Genomic DNA, 5,112 nt, shown 5'->3' with positions numbered 1-5,112 from the left:
CCTCCTCCTTCTTCTTCTTCTTCTTCTTCTTCTTCTTCTTCTTCTTCTTCTTCTTCTTCTTCATCCTCCTCCTCCTCTCCTCCTTTTCCTTCTCCTCCTCCTCTCCTTCTTCTGTGACTCCTCTAATAAAGGTGTTATTACATTTGATATCATCACTGAGTTCTCTATGTCTTTTCTCATGTTGCATAATTCTTATTTTTCTCTTTTGTTCAGTTTCATTATTTTCTATTATTTTGTCTTCTAGATCACTAATTCATTCCTCTGCTTTTTCCAGCCTGCTGTTCATTACATAAAGTCTGTTTCCAATCTCATTCATTGTACTCTTCATCTAATTCATTCTTTTTTAGCTCTTTTATCTATGTGGTAAGGGTCTCACTAATGTTCTCTATTCTTTTCTCAGGCCAAATGAGTATCCTCATGATTGTTGCTTTAAATTCTCCGTTTTACTTAGATCCCTGGACATAATCTTGTTCTTTCATTTGGGATGAATCACTCCATCTTTGCATTTTGTCTAAGTCTCTGCTTTCTTCTCTGTGTTAGAAAATCCCGTTGTCTCCTGCTTCTGAAAGTAGTGACATTATGAGGAAGAGGTCATGTAATGCTCAGAGCCTACTGCTTCAGGGAGTGTCTCCGTTATGTGCTGCATGCGTTCTGCTACTGTGGTTTTGCTGCTCTATCCTTCAGTCTAATCATCTGCAGAGGCTTTCTTTGCTTGCTGTGGGCAGTGTTTGGTCCCTGACCTGGATGCAGTGAGTTGTAACTGTGTGGTCTGGTTGGCTTGTGAAATGAGACATGACACCACTTGCATCAGAACTGAGGCCCTGCTAAACTCTCTGGTAAAGAGACATGGTGGGGAATGGTTGCACTTATCTTCTGGGTGAGGGACCTGTTGCACTGAGACTGAGCCAAGGTGACTGAAAAGGACAGCCCCACCAGAGTGCTGGGGGTTGGGTTTTGTTGTAAGCAAATTGAGTAGCCAGTGTAGGAGCTGAATTGCTTCCAGAAGGTGGTTCTTTATGTTAAGGGGAAGGGGAGGGAAATGGAACTGGTCAGCTCCTTTGTTCCAGGAGAGGTGTCTCCATGAATGTTGCCTCTCAGGGATGTGCTCTCAGAAGAGTGAATAATATCCCTTCTGTGTACCCAAGTTCTTCAGATCTTTGTTTCAATGCTGTCTGTCCCCAGGTTGTTTGCCTGTCTTCTCTCCAGGAGTAGCATAATGCCCTCAGGGCTCTATTCCAGGCAAGCCCTCTGACCTTTAAAACTCCAGGTTTTAAGCCCCACTGGTTGCAAGAACCCACAAAATTCAGGCCCTCTTGTTTTCCAAGTCAATGGCTTCTGGGAAATGTTTTCTTCATGTTTTCCTCAGTGTGGTTCTCTCTCTCTTGCCCTTCTCCATGACCATGGTTCCCTTCCCTCAGCAGTGGCTGCAATTCCTTCCTCCCCTAGACCTACTTTGATGTGGCCTTTTCTCTTCTTTTACTTGTGGAGTTTGTTCTTTCAGTCTTCAGGTAAATTTCTGGGGAATTTAGGTTGATTTGATAGTTATCTAGCTGTGTTTGTGGGACAAGACATGCCTAGGGTCCTCCCAGTCTTCTGCCTCTTCCTCTGCTAAGAAGCACTTTCCTCTTTTTTTAATTATTTTTTTATTTGAGTGTAGTTGACACACAATATTTCATTAGTTTCATGTGGACAACATAGTGCTTTGACAAGTTTGTAAATTAGGTTTTACTCTATTTTCCCAACACTGTAGCAAATGTTATTATCTGTCACTGTTCTAATAGGCAATCATTATTACAAAAAAAAATTCACACAAATAAAACAGTTTGTAAATTTCCAACCTTATAAAGACAAGAAAGTAAGTCTTTATAATTTTATAAACCTGACTACTGCTTTATAAAATACCATTTTAATGAAAGCAAATATACGAAATTTTAAGTTTCACATTTTTCAATGTTAGTGATTTGGATTACAAAATTATTTCACCACAAAAATTTAAAAAATAGCAATTTTTCATTCTGCATTCATAATAATATTCAATTCACCAATATTCTCTTTATATATGTCTTTACTTGTGAGAAATAAGGTCTAACTGAAAAACTACATGTGTGATACTTTGTTTTTTTCAAAGGCTTAAAACATATTTTAATAAGTTAATGCTGTATTACTGCTCCATTTCTCAGAAAAACGCCAAAGATATCAGGGACAAATCAAACATGGTACACCAATAAAAAAAATGCACAGCATAACTACCTAAGATAGGCAAGGCTAAGAGCTACTGTCCAACCTTCAGCATACAGCAACCCTGTTCCCAAGATTGTACTAGGCTTATCAAGAAAAGCTGTGAACAGCAACATCATAGACACAAAATGGCCATTCCTGGGTTGTCCTAACCCAAGAAAAAAGATGGAGGCAACTTAACAGAAGATTTTTTTTTTTAAAGATACACTAAAATGAAAATCTCTAAGAGAAAATGTCTTCCTTAGGACATGAAGGGGTAATATATGGGATATAACAGAACCGTATGTATGTTGTCTGTGACCTCTGTGGACATTTGCCTGAATTCCCACCTGCGAGTGAATGGAACAATGGGGCTAAGGTCATTGGGGGATGCTTGTTTTTGTGGTGTATATGGCAGTGTCTCCGGGGTTTGGAGGGTAAAATAAAAAAACAAATAGAACAGGATGGACAAAGAATGGAATGATCAAGATTAATGGGGGCTCTAACTGGATCTATTTTGCCATGGTTCCCACCCTTCACAGGCCCTCAACAATCAGGAATGCACCACACAAAATCAATTAGTTAAACGATATACAACACAGAACTGATTTGTTAAATATTGCCCTTCCCTTTCCCTCAGCCTCCAGCAAACTCCCTCAGAGTAGTACAGGCAAGGAAGAACTATTGGGAGGAATCCCTAACACTTTTCCAGGCAGAATTCTGGCTAGTCCATAAAGGGTCCTTCTTTTAAGGTTTTTTGGGAAACTAGACATTGAAATTTTTATTAGTATCGGCGACGTTTGTTTGGAGCAAATTCAGCTCCAGGAGCTGCACGGTTGAATGCAGGAGGGGTTCCACCAATTGCCCCAATTCCTTCCATTGTAGCAGCTTGGCCAAAGCATTCAGTTGTTGGTGGGGTCAATCCCAAGGTTCCATCTGGCATCATAGTGGCAGGTCCTGGAGGAGATGGGGTACCTGCTGGCACTGGAGCAGGGGGCATGGCGCCTCTGTTATTTATGCCCACAGCACCTCCCATAGCCATCTGGCCCATCCATATCTCCTGTTCTCTCGCATCAGGGCATGTTCCCTTGAATCCTTCCTGCTGTCGCCACATCATTTCTTCCCGTTGCCGCTGCATCTCTTCCTCACGGCGCCTGCTTTCCTCCTCCTGGCTGAGCTCCAGTTGCTTTCGTTTTTGCACTTCTTGGTTGTGCAACTCTTCCATCCTCCGAAGTTCTTCTTGATGCCTCATCAAATCCTGTCTCATTAGCATGACCTGGTGCTCATGGCGAGCATCCTCCATTTCCATATCCAGCTTCTCACAAGCTTCCTTGATGTTGCGGTCCACTTGGTCCTGCTGCTGCTTCTCCATCTCAGTGAGTGCCTTCCAGCGCATGGCATACTCATACTCAAAGGAGCCAGGCTGTGCAAATCTGAGTGGCTGCTCTCCCTCCTTGTGAAATTGCTGGTTCTTTATAACCAGCTTCTCTGGAAGTCCCTCTTCATCATCCAACTGGTCCATGGGCTCCACAATCACAAGCCGAGGAAATGTGGTTAGCAGGAAGGAGCCTTCACTGCACCTGTCCAGAGCTTTCCAAGCAGCTGGCTTCCCTGAGAATTCAACAATGCCTTTTCCTGAGGGCCTTCCTAGATCATCCACGATGACTACAGCCCTTTCCACCTGGCCAAACACCGAAAAGGCTTCCTCCAGAAGTTCATTGGAAACATACTGAGGAAGGTTTTGGACTGTAAGGGATGCACTATGGCAGGCAAAGCACACACACAGCTGCTTTCCACGGAGTGGCATGTTGGCCAGTTCTACTTTGGCAATCTCCACTAGGGTTCGTGTTTGCAAGTGGATAAAGCCAAAGCCCTTATCCTTATGAATGAAGACTTCACCTGCCTTCCCATATTTCTCAAATAGTTTCCTCATCTCCTCCTCAGTGATGTCAAGAGGAAGATTGCCCACAAAGAGCCAGCTACGTTGGGTGAAGGTCTTCTTTCCTGGTTTCCTAAAATTCTTCAGGTCAATAGTCAAGGCTTCATTTTGGCTGCTGGCTTCTTGCCCATTTGCAGGTATTGGTGGCGGTGGTGGCTGCTGCTGTTGCTGCTGGAGGTGCTGCTGGTGGTGATGCTGATGATGCTTCCTTGGAGTATGGTTTTGCTCCTCCAAGTTAAAGATTTTATTGTTCTGCATTTTTGCACCCCTCTACCGACTGTTCTCTCCTCAGAGTAACTGTGATGCTACACAGCCTCTACAGTCCCGAGAAAAAAAATGTGTGGTACTTTATTAACTCATTATTTAAAATCTATCAAGCAAAGTTGTGACTGAGGTTGTATATAGAGGAATCAATGTAGAAATATCATTGCACAATTGATTTTAATGTATAAATATAACAAAATATTTTCTTAATGAGTGCCAATATATAAAAGTAAGCATCGTCTTACACACTCTTAGACTTTCAAGCAAAGAGCTTTCATTGCAAACCTTGAAACTCTGAAGTTTATGAAATATGTTAGACCACAACTCTCTTCTGTGTTTAAGGTGTATGTGTTGTGTGTGAATCTCATGACACTTTTGGGATATTTGGGATGAGTCTGAATCGTTTGTTTACCCAGGGGGACAAAAGGAAATGCTGATAGATATTCCAAGTTATTGGATATTAATTCCCACTACTCTTATTAATATTAAAAACTCTTTCCTCTTTAGTCTATTTTACTCAAGTAGTATATATTTTCTAAATAAAGCTAGGATCATATTGTTGTCCTGTACATTTTTGAATGTTTGGACAATTCACCTATGTCCACTTATTTTCAATTTACTTTTTGTTTCTTGCAGGAGAAAGTGAAAACATTGGACCCACTGCTGAGGAAGAGGTGTGCAATTTATTCTGT

At 41.7% G+C, this 5,112-nt stretch overlaps 1 protein-coding gene and 1 pseudogene across 1 annotated transcript in view; both read right to left on the bottom strand.

Moving 5' to 3' along the window:
• The window catches only part of GPR174 (G protein-coupled receptor 174), a 181,061-nt gene that overhangs the window by 164,323 nt on the left and 11,626 nt on the right, over positions 1-5,112 (bottom strand). The window lies entirely within an intron of this gene.
• Positions 2,163-4,525, bottom strand: LOC112831136 (non-POU domain-containing octamer-binding protein pseudogene; annotated as a pseudogene).

Source organism: Callorhinus ursinus, unplaced genomic scaffold (genome assembly GCF_003265705.2).
Source record: "Callorhinus ursinus isolate GAN/ISIS: 27379988/994484 unplaced genomic scaffold, GSC_fseal_2.0 scaffold40, whole genome shotgun sequence".
Taxonomy (NCBI): domain Eukaryota; kingdom Metazoa; phylum Chordata; class Mammalia; order Carnivora; family Otariidae; genus Callorhinus; species Callorhinus ursinus.
The sequence above is the reverse complement of the archived record's forward strand: the minus strand, read 5'-3'. Positions and strand labels throughout refer to the sequence as shown.